This window comes from Elephas maximus, chromosome 9 (genome assembly GCF_024166365.1).
Source record: "Elephas maximus indicus isolate mEleMax1 chromosome 9, mEleMax1 primary haplotype, whole genome shotgun sequence".
NCBI lineage: Eukaryota > Metazoa > Chordata > Mammalia > Proboscidea > Elephantidae > Elephas > Elephas maximus.
This window is the reverse complement of record NC_064827.1, coordinates 5,613,078-5,625,305: the sequence shown is the minus strand read 5'-3', so window position 1 is coordinate 5,625,305 and position 12,228 is coordinate 5,613,078.

Genomic DNA, 12,228 nt, shown 5'->3' with positions numbered 1-12,228 from the left:
ACAATTAAAAAATTTACATTACTTTTTCTCATACCTGGGTCATTCTCTCGACGGCACTGGATTTTTGGGGGGGTCATTTTCTGGAGGTTCCCTTGTGTTATTCTTTCCACACATAACAACAACCAGAAGTTATTATTTTTCCCTAACGCATTTAAATGGGCCACCCCTCTTTGTCCACTTACTTTGGACATGTTATCAGGAGGAATCAGTTTCTGGAGAAGGACATCATGCTTGGTAGAGGGTCAGTGAAGAAGAGGAAGACCCTCAACGAGATGGATTGACACAGTGGATGCAACAATGGGCTCAAGCATAACAACGATTGTGAGCATGGCACAGGACAGGGCAGTGCTTCTTTCTGTTGTACATAGGGTCGCTATGAGTCGGAACGAACTTGACAGCACCTAACAACAGCCCCCTGCCAGTACCTCAAGAAAATGGGGTCAGTTAGGATTGTTCTTCCCTGACCTCTTTGCCTTGTCAACATCCTCCAGATCAGATAAATATTCCAGTCAATGACATTGTAAAAATGGCTTGAGGGCAGTGTCTGACCTCCGCTAACTTCACAACGGTAAAGGAGAATGAAGATCAACAGCCCAAGGCTGATTCCCATGAGGCAGGGGTCAGACATGCCTCCTCTCTCTGTCATCTTTACTAATTCTGACATCAACTGTCCCTCCCACAGCACTCTCTATTAAAAAAAAAAAAAAAAAAGCCAAACCCTTGCCATTGAGTTGATTCTGACTCACAGGGACCCTACAGGACAGAGGAGAACTGCCCATAGAGTTTCCAAGGAGCGCCTGGTTGATTCGAACCGCTGACCTTTCGGTTAGCAGCCATAGCTCTTAACCACTCTCTACTAGGTTCAATAATTCATTGCAGTGGCCATACAGAACTCACAGACCATACCTGCTGTTACGGGGTTTATTAGGGAAGTAACAGCTACAATTCAGGCTTAAGAACACTCAGGATACAGTTCTTCCATCAGAAAAGCCTCTCCCCAGCCATGCTCACAGGCACGCCTCGCCCTGGCTCTCAGTCTCTCCTCAAAGGCGCTCAGCTTTCTCTCTCCAAGGGCCAGGAAGCCCAGCGCCCTGTCTCCTGCTGCCAGATCCCCCCTGCCACTGCTTCTCACCCTCTTAGGGTTACATCTTGCTGTCTGTATCCTGCTTGCAGGAGGTTCTCAGCACAGGGATCCTGGGTCCAAAGGATGCGCTTTCCACTCCTGGCTGTTCTTCCTTGGTGGTGGTAGAATCCCCCACTCTGCTCTGGAATTGGCTCTCTTTTAAGGCAAAAGCAACGAATTCCCTTGGTAGGCCACCATTACCCTACCACACAACCACCTGGGTGGGAATTACAAGACCATGGCTAGAAAGGCCATACATAGAAGTAATTAATCCACAACAGGCATGGATACGAGAATTTGTTTTCTTAAATCTTAAAAGGATATTACAGTGTAAAAAGAATACTTGCTGAAATACTAGCTTACATTTTTTAAAAAAATGGTGGAAGAAAAACAGCAGTTGCCCTAGGGTTTCCAACCGGTTAGTTCTGGTTGGAACCCCTGCCGAGAATTTACATTTCCACCCCAGGCATACTGAATCAGAATCTGCATCTTAGTAAGATCTCCAGCTGATTCTTACGTGTAATACATTTTGAGCCCTGGTGGCATAGTGCGTAAGAGCTCGGCTGCTAACCGAAAAGGTCTGCAGTTAAAATCCCCCAGCCACTCCTTGCAAACCTATGGCACAGTTCTACTCTGTCTCATACAGTTGCTATGAGTTGGAACTGACTCGAAGGCACCTAACAACAGCAAAGTCTACTAGTGGCTCTCAGAATTGGTCCATCACCAGCAGCATTAACATTGCCTGGGCACTTGTTAGGGTTACACTTTGCCCTTGGTAATCAACCAAATGCCTCACGGAGAATGAAAAACAGAACTGTACATGCCATTGTTGATAAATCTAGAAGATACTTATAACCGTGAACCACAAAATACAAGGAGGGGCTGTCTGAGAGAAGAATTCTGATGGCTGCAGGACTCAGGCCAAGACAGCTGAGGCAGTTGTCCAAAGTGGGAAGCCCGTCTTGATTCAAGGGGAAAATCTGTTTGGAATAACAGGAATAAAATATGCCAGCCAGCAGCAGAAGCGTCCCTGTTACCTCAGTACCTTCTGAAGTCCCTTGCCTCCTCTATTTCTAGGCCACTCCCTCTAGTACCCTAACTTGAAGAATTCTGCAAACAATCCCCCACTGGGACAAAGCATTAATGTTTTATTTCCCTCACCTGCCTCTTCACTTCCTTGTTACCCGGTTTAAATCCATGATCAGTTATCAGTAATCAGTTATTTGCATGCATTCTTGACTTCCTTGCCCTTTTCTCACTTCCTCTTACTCACCTGGCAAAACTCCAGCCCTGCTTTAATTGAGCTCTTCCTGGTTTCTGAGCACTGGCTTGTGCAGCTGAATGTGGGGTGGAGAAAACCCAAAACAATGCTGCTGAGGCTCATTTCAAAAACAAAGGTTTTTGGCAATATATACATATATTGTGCTTTAGGTCAAAGTTTACAGAGCAAATTAGTTTCTCATTAAACAATTAATTCTCAAATTGTTTTGTGACATTGGTTGCCAACCCCGTGATGTGTCAACATTCTCCTCTTCTCAACCTCGAGTTCCCTGTTTCCATTTGTCCAGTTTTCCTGTCCTTTCCTAACTTCTTATCTTTGCTTTTGGGCTGGTGTGCCCATTTAGTTCTGTATACATGCTTGAACTACGTGTGTTATTGTTTTATAGGCCTGTCTAATCTTTGATAGGCATGTCTAATCTATAGGGTCGCTATGAATTGGAATTGATGGCATTGATTTTTTTTTTAATCTTTGACTGAAGGGTGAACTTCAGGAGTGACTTCAATATTTAGTTAAAAGGGTGTCTGGGGGCCATATTCTTGGTGTTTCTCCAGTATCTGGCAGACTAGTAAGCTTGGGCTTTTTTGTGTGTGTGTGAGAATTTTGTTCTACATTTTTCTCCCACTCTGTCCGGGACCCTCTACTGTGATCCCTGTCAGAGTAGTCAGTGGTGGTAGCCGGGCACCATATAGTTGTGCTGGACTCAGGCTGGTGGAGGCTGTCATAGTTTTGGTCCATTAGTCCTCTGGACTAATCTTTCCCTTGTATCTTTGGTTTTCTTCATTCTCCTTTACTCCAGACGGGGTGGGGCCAATAGATATATCTTAGATGGCTGCTTGAAGGCTTTTAGGACCCCAGATGCTACTCACCAAAGTAGAATGTAGAACATTTTCTTTATAAACTATGTTTTGCCAATTGAGCTAGATATCCCCTGAGACTATGGTCCTCAGCCCTAAGCCCGGTAATCTGGTCCCTCAGGGAGTTTAGACGTACCTATGAAGCTTCCATGACCTTGCCTCGGTCAAGTTGTACTGACTTCCCCAGTATTGTGTACTGTCTTACCCTTCACCAAAGTTAGCACTTATCTGTTGTCTAGTTAGTGTTTTCCCCTCCTCATAAACATCAAAGATTGTTTCTTTCTGTGTGGAAACCTTTTCATGAGTTTTTATAGTAGTGGTCTCATATACAGCATTTGTCCTTGTGTGATTGACTTATTTCACTCAGCATAATGCCCTCCAGATTCATCCATGTTGTGAGATGTTTCCCAGATTCATCACTGTTCTTTATCATTGTGTGGTATTCCGCTGTGTGTATGTACCATAGTTTGTCTTTCCATTCATCTGTTGGTCAGGACTTAGGTTTTTTCCATCTTTTTGCTGTTGTGAACAGTGCTGCAATGAACATGCGTGTGCATATGTCTATTCATGTGATGGCTCTTATTTCTCTAGGATATACTCCTAGGAGTGAGATTGCTGGATCATATGGTATTTCTATTTCTAGTTTTTTAAAGAAGTGCCATATTGTTTTCCCAAATGGTTGTCCATCACGTCAAATTTTTAACTTCGAGTGGGCTCTTAATGCTGCCTGGTAGTCAAACTGCATTTCCTTGGTCCTTTAACCACCTACTCTTCTAGATGACTGCTTCATGCCCCCACTTTTTTCTTCAAACCCCTACTATACCCTGCCACCAAATTCACTCTCAGTTGATGACCTTGCTTCCTATGTTAGAGTTAAAAATAGAATCAATCAGAACATAGAAGCTTTCAGGACTGTACACATGTAATCTACCACTGTACTCTGTGGCAGCCATGGCTATGCTGTGCTCAGATCCCTCTTCAAGAGAATCTGCTGTGAGTGTGTAGCTGAGACCCCTCTTCTCTCTACCCCGTGGACTTCTCCCAGCCAGTGACTGAGTGTGGTGAGGATATTAGAGGTGGGCCATTTTTGCCTCATGAAGGATTTCTGAAATGGGTAATCTATGCTGGGGACACCCCATTGGCCTAACTAACACTTTCTCAAAGTGGCACTGGAGTCTGAAGTTCTTCCTACATAGTCCTGTTTTCTTTTTCATTTTTTAAAACTTTATTGAGGTATTATTCACATACCGTACAATTCACCCATATTAAGTATTCAATTTGATAATTTTCCAATGTTAAAACATTTTCCTTACCCCAAAAAGAAACTCATACCCTTTGTGTATTCCCTCCTAACCCTCCCACCTGGCCAGCCCTAGGCAACAATTAATCTACTTTCTGTCTCTATGGATTTGCCCCTTCTGGATAATTCATATAAATAGAATCATACAACATGTGGTCTTTTACGATTGGAGTCTTTCACTTAGCTTGTTTTCGAGATTCATCCATGTTATAGCATGTATCAGTACCTCATTCTTTTTTTTAAATTGTACTTTAGATGAAGGTTTACAGAATGAGTTCCTCGTTAAACAGGAAGTACACACATTGTTCCATGATGATGGTTAACAACCCCGTGACCTGTCAACACTCTCCCTTCTCAACCTTGGGTTCCCTATTACCAGCTTTCCTGTTTGTCCCCTCCTGCTCCCAGTCCCTGCTCCAGGGCTGGTGTGCCCCTTTAGTCTCGCTTTGTTTTATGGGCCTGTCCAATCTTTGGCTGAAGGGTGAACCTCAGGAGTGACTTCATTACTGAGCTGAAAGGGTGCCCGGGGGCCATACAGTACATCATTTTTATGGCTAAATAATATTCCATTGTAAGGATATGCCACACTTTATCTATCAGTTGATGGAAGTTTGGGTTGTTCCCACATTTTGGCTCTTATGAATAATGCTGCATGAATATTTATGTACAAGTTTTTGTGTGGACATTCCTTTTCTTTTCTCTTCAATTTCACTTCTCTATACCTAGAAGTGAAATTGATAGCTCTGTGTTTAGCCCGATTGTCTCAGAGAGCTCTTCCCCATTGTCTCTTGTGTCAAAGAAACCAGGGAAATTTGAATGTGAAGTAGATAATAGATGCTATTAAGGAATTATTGTGTTAATTTTGCTGGGTATAACAATGACATGATAGGCTTCAAAAAGTGCTCACCGGTTTGAAATGCATATAGTATTACACAGAGGCAGATTATCCAATAGGTGAGGTAAGCACAATGCTGACCCTGCTTATCAGGTCATCTGTAGTGAACAATTTCATATTTTTCATCACATCAAAGATTCTGCTTCTGGGTGTGGCTGGCATCTGTCTCTCTCCCAATCCCACAGCACCTTCCTACAGAATCAAAGCCTCTTTTCAAATTTACAATCTCTGACAAGGATGGATTACCCAGTCAGCAAGGTAAGCACGGGCTTACTTGTAATTACTTACTAATCTGTAGGGAAAAACCCTGTGAAATTGTTCACTACAGATTAGTAATGAAGCCCATGCTTACCTTGCTTATTGGATAATCTGCTGTTGGTATTATAGAACAGATGACATGATATCTACAATTTGGGGAAAAGAAATGTGGGGGAAGTAAAAAAGCTAAACTTTGGCCTCATGGTCTTTCCTTATGGTGATTTCCTTCCATATTCAGACCTCTGCCCAGGGAATTAAGTGATAATTCTTGTTTCCTGATAGTTCAGGGGTATTATTAGTACAAAGGATTTGGCCACTAACCCTCATCTTATGCTACCATTGTTCTTATTCATTAATTCATTTATTTAAACATCAACATTTTGCCCATCTTGGGATATTTGGGTAGGCTCTGCTGTAAGGCAAGAAGAGTAAGTGAAATATTTATTTTTGCTTGTTTGCCCACTCAGAGGACGGTAGGGTGTGGTTGTTAGCAGTGTTGGCTCTGAAGCTAGGCCCGCTGATCTCAGTCCTGGCTCTGCAGGGTTTCTGGAGACCCTTGGAATGTTACCCTCTTGTGTCTCAGTTTTTCACTTTTGAAATGAAGATAATGAAAGTAACCTCCTCACAGAGTTGTTGTGAAGTTCAGATGGTTTAATACATATATCTTGATCATCTAGTGCTGCCGTAACAAAAATACCACAAGTATAGAAATTTATTTTCTCTCAGTCTAGTAGGTTACAAGTCCAAATTCAGGGCGTTAGCTCCAGGGGAAGGCTTTCTGTCTCCATCGGCTCTGGAGGAAGGTCCTTGTCCTCAATCTTCCCCTGCTGGAGGAGCTTCTCAGGCACAGGGACGCCGTGTCCAAAGGACGCACTCTGCTTCTGGTGCTGCTTTCTTGGTGGCATGAGGTCCCCAACTCTCTGCTTGCTTCCCTTTCCTTCTATCTCTTAAGAGCTAAAAGGTGGTGCAGGCCCCACCCCAGGGAAACTCCCTTTACGCTGGATCAGGGAGGTGACCTGAGTAAGGGCAGTGTTACAATCCCACCCTAATCCTTTTTAACATAAAATTACAATCACAAAATGGAGGACAACCACACAATACTGGGAATCATGGCCTAACCAAGTTGATACACACATTTTTGGGGGGGACATAATTCAATCCATGACAACATATAAAGCCTTAGAACAATGCCTGGTGTGTTTTATGTACTCTGATGTTAACCATTATTGTTCTCAGGAATTTGTTGAGCTTTTTTCTATATATTTTCTCATTACAAAAAAAAAAAAAAAAAACCCAGTGCCCTTGAGTCAATTCCGACTCATAGTGCCCCATAGAGTTTCCAAGGAGCGCCTGGCAGATTCAAACTGCCGACCCTTTGGTTAGCAGCCATAGCACTTAACCACTATGCCACCCCACCAGGGTTTCCATTATCTCATTATAACTTTAAATAAATCCTAAAAGGTAAAAAGGTGCTCCTATTATTGTCATTCCTAGGAATGATAATAGGAAATAGAAGCTCAGAAAGGTTAGGTAGCTGATCAGGGTCCCCCAGCTAGTAACTATCTCTGGTCTTTGAATTTCCCCAGTGTTTTTCCAGAGAAATCATTTTCTCCTGTAAGGAAAATGGTACAAGGTAGCTAATTTCAGAAGGCTATCGGAATGTGACTGGATAATTGCTTTCTTGATCAATATGGTTGGTGAAGTTTATAATCTGATGTTATTATGTCTACTTTAAAATGTATTAAAGACAAAAAATGGAGGCAAGGATTGTAGCTTGAGTGTCCAATATTTGCAAAGACCTGTCTCATAATGTTGTTGTTACGTGCCACTGAGTCAATTCCAACTTATAGTGACCCTGCGTGGCAGAACAGAACTGCCTCATTGGGTTCTCTAGGCTGGAATCTTTATGGGAGCAGATCGCCAGGTTTTTCTCCCATGAAGTCGCTGGTGGGTTTGAACCACTGACCTTTCGGTTAGCAGCTGAGGGCTAAACTGTTGTGCCACCAGGGCTCCTTTGTCACATAACAGGTATGTATTAAATATTTTATTTATTTATTTACTGGAATGAATGTCATTTGGAATTAAAATTACATAAAATTAAAGATTCATAATATCCAGAGTTAGTGAGATTATGGAGAAATGGGCATTGATATGCTTTTATGAGATTTTTGGAAGTTAATTTGGTAATAGCCACCAAATTTTAAATGTATATTTCCTTTGACCCAGAAGGTTTACTTCTAAGTGTCTACTCTCGGAAATACTTTTGTACCTATGAAAACGTATGTACAATGATATTCAAATGGATCAACGTTTGTAATTGTGGAAAATCAGAACACTACATGTTCATAAATAGGGGGATTATTTAATAAATTAGGACTCATACATTTTATTAGACATTATACAAGAGTGTAAAAAGAATGAGGGAGAGTCATACATGTTGAAATTAAAGATCTTCAGGATACGTTAAGTGAAAAAACAGTAACAGGACAATATATGCAGTGGTATCCATTTTGTTTACTGAACTGAAAACTATGGAAATATGTGGGAAAATGCATAGGAAAGAGTCTGGAAGGTTACACCCTACGCAGTTATCACTGGTTGCCTCTGGGAAGTGAGGTGGGCTTGGAAAAGGGGGCCAAGAGGAACTTCCACTCTGTACGCTTTATAGTCTGTATTTTGGGGATTTTCCACAATTAGTATATATTTATATGTTACTTGTGAAATTAAAAAAAAAAATGCAGCTTGCTTAACAAATTTACCTAGGATAATAGATGCTAAAACGTACAACAGTAAGCTTTTGCAAACCTGAAAACATGTCTCAGTAATTGGCAGCTATTTTAAAAAGTTTCCGAAGTCATCATTCTTACTAAAAATTGTATTGCTTGTAATGCTGTTGATTCCCAGAACATTTCCTGTGAGTAAAAAAAGAGCTGGATTGGCATCTGTGCAGGAAAGCTCAGGATAATAAAATCCTTGTGGCATTAGAGTAGCTAGCCAGAAGAGCTTGCCTTACGCTATTACCGTATTTCAGGCTTGACTGACAACAGATGCCAGTGACCACAGTAAAAACAGCAAATCACCCCTCACAAAAGGAGAAAGCAAGGAATGGTATATATATATTTTTTCCTTCAAATGGTAAGTTATAGCAACATCCAATGGTAAACAGGAATAGGTGTGGATGGAGGAAGGGAAAGCATTCTCAAGGCTTGTCTCAGTCTCAGCTTGAGAAATAGAGGGTCAGCTAAAGTCTGATCAGTTATTAGTAACAGCTATTTAAAATATATGACTTTTGTATAAGACCTTGAGTGGGCTTTACAGCACTGCATAGGAGCCCTGGTGGCACAGTGGTTAAGTGCTCAGCTGCTAACCGAAAGTTCCGTGGAGAGAGATGTGGCAGTCTGCTTCTGTAAAGATGACAGCCTTGGAAACGCTATGGGGTAGGTCTACTCTGTTCTATAGGGTCGCTATGAATTGGAATCGACTCAACAGCAATAGGTTTGATTTTGGATTTATGGTCATTTGCTTAAAATAATCTCAACAATAGCCCAGAATAATACAAGTGACTTTTTCTAAGAAAGCAAATTTCAGGTAAACAAATGCAGGCATGGGTCACTGTGAGGAGTCTTAGGTCTAGGAGGGAAGTAAGAAAGGGTAGAAACTTGGGTAAAGTAAGACCATCTGAAGAGGGTGCTCTCTCAACATACTACTAGGAAGAAAACACCTGTTTTACCTTCGACCAACTCTCATAATGTAAAGATAAAGAGGTGCAACCTCCAAAGCTCAGAAAGAGAAGGCATCAAGTGAAAGAAAAGGAAAAAGGGGGGAGGTCTGGTTAAGGACAAATGATGGACATTTGGGGGCATGTAGCCAAGCATGCGAAAGCTGAATAAAGAAGACCAAAGAAGGACTGATGCCTTTGAATTATAGTGTTGGCAAAGAATATTGAATATACCCTGGACTGCCAGAAGAACCAACAAATCTGTCTTGGAAGAAGTATAGCCAGAATGCTGCTTATAGGTAAGGATGGCGAGACTTCGTCTCACATACTTTGGGCATGTTATCAAGAGGGACAAGTCCCTGGAGAAGCTCATCATGCTTGGTAAAGTAGACGGTCAATGAAAAAGAGAAGATCCTCAATGAGATGGATTGACACAGGGGCTGCAACAAGGGCTCAAACATAGAAGCTGTGAGGATGGTACAGAAGACCAGGCAGTGTTTCGTTCTGTTGTACATAGGGTCTCCATAAGTCGGAGCCAACTCAATGGCACCTAACAACCACAGCCAAGCAGGAGTGGAAGTTAAAATCAAGAACTGTTTCCTGACGGTTATTCTGGTCCAGTTATGTATGTTGTAGGTGAAACTGAAATAGACAGCATGTAAACCCACTGATATAATGCTAAGGAGCCCTGGTAGCACAGTAGTTAAGAGCTCGGCTGCTAACCAAAGGGTCAGCAGTTTGAACCCAACAGCTGCTCCTCAGGTTGTGGCAGTCTCTTAATTAGAGATTACAGTCTTAGAAATCATATGGGGCAGTTCTACTCTGCCCTATAGGGTCACCACGAGGCGGAATCGACTCGATAGCAACAGGTTTAGTGTTTGGTTGGTTTGGTACAGTGCTTCAATATGAAATCCGGTTTTCCCTTGGCTGGTGGTATAGCTAGAGTGGAATGACCACAGTAATTTCCACAGCCACAGCCCAGAAAATTTACCAAATTCTCAAGTTACAGAAAAAGTCCAGTGAAGCAAGTAGGAAGAGAAAACAGAATAGTGTGGGGGTGGGTGTGCTGGCTGGGAGGAGGTAGCGTGGTGAGGAAAATTTCCCTTCAGAAAATATCTGCTGTACTTGAAGATGGCTTCTCTTCTGCTAACCTACAGTTTCCATACAATGACTCGAATTGTGACTAATGCTTATCTAGTTATTCTTGGCTTTATGGCAGAGGATTTCCAAAATTTGTGGGTAAGTTGGATTTTTAAATGACATTTATTTTCCACATAATTTGAGAGAGAATTCTTTCTTTTCTTCTCATCAGTGTTCTTGTTGTTGGTAGGTACAGTCAAGTTGGCGCCCAAATCATGATGAACCCCAAGCACAACGGAAAGAACCGCTGCCCAGTCCTGGGCCATCCCTATGACTGGGTGCAGATTGGACCCTTTGATCCACATGGTTCTCACTGACTGATCTTTGGAAGAAGATCACCAGGACTGCTGCCTGGTCCACCTTAGTCTGGAAGCTCCGCTAAAGCATCATGACAACCTGCGAGCCTCCACTGACAGACAGATGATGGCCATACATGACAGGCATTGGCTGAGAATTGAATTGGGATCTCCCGCGTGGAGGGCAAGAATTCTACCACTGAACCACCACTGCACCGTCTTACTCCAAATTATTTTCGTTGCGAGGACACTACCAGATGTAGCCTAAGTAAGAAGGAGAAATCTGTTATAAGGAAGTATTTTCAAGATAAGATACAGGAAGTTTCACGGAGCCTTTTAAGGAAGAGGAACTTGAAAAGCTATGGGGACCCATTCCTCACGCTCTCTCTTTCTCTTTCTTTTCTCTGGTCTGTGTCCCTCTTTTCTTTTGCTGCGAACCAGCATTCTGTGTAACTCCATGCGGACAAATAAAGATGACAGCTTCCCATTAGCCTTGGCGTTGGAGCGTGGGTCACCTCACTGCGAGTATACAGAGAGTCTGAGCAGCTGTCTCTGAATCCCAATTCCAAATTATCTAGGAGAGAGATCCTGACTGGCCCAACCTGAGTCAGGTGTCCACTCATGGGGACTGAGGAGGCAGGGTTAAGGACTGTAGCATAGGTGCTAACGGCTGGTCCAAGGAGCCCTGGTGGTACAGTGGTTAAGCGCTTGGCTGTTAACCAAGAGGCCACTGGTTTGAACCCACTAGCTGCTGTGCAGGAGAAATATGTGGCAGTCTGCTTCCAGAAAGACTACAGCCTTGGGAATCCTATGCGGTAGTCCCACTCCATCCTTTAGGGCCACTATGAATTGGAATTGACTCAATGACAATAGGTTTGGTTTTCGTTTCAGAGGCTGGCCCACCCTGGCTGGAGAGGAAACTTCTCAGAGAAAGGGGGCAGAATCCTTAATCTAAATTGTTGTAGTTGTGTGCTGCCCAGTTGATTCCGACTCATAGCGACCCCACGGGACAGCATACAACTGCCCCATGAGGTTTCCAAGGCTGTGACCTTTACAGAAGCTGACTGCCACATCTTGTTCCAGTGGAGCTATTGGTGGGTTTGAACCGCCAACCTTGTGGTTAGCAGCCGAACACTGAACCATTGTGCTACCAAGGCTCCTTTAATCTATATTAGGACTCAGGAATTAATGGTCTGTGAACTAACAATTATGCCAGGAGGATTTCTGTATTGAAGAGTGAACCTTGGTATGAACCCTTTTATAAAGGAAAATATTTTTGATGAATTGGTAACCACACCTCTAACCGTTTTAAGTTAAAAAAAAAAAAAGTTTTTAAAAATGAAACATCATTATAAATGACAG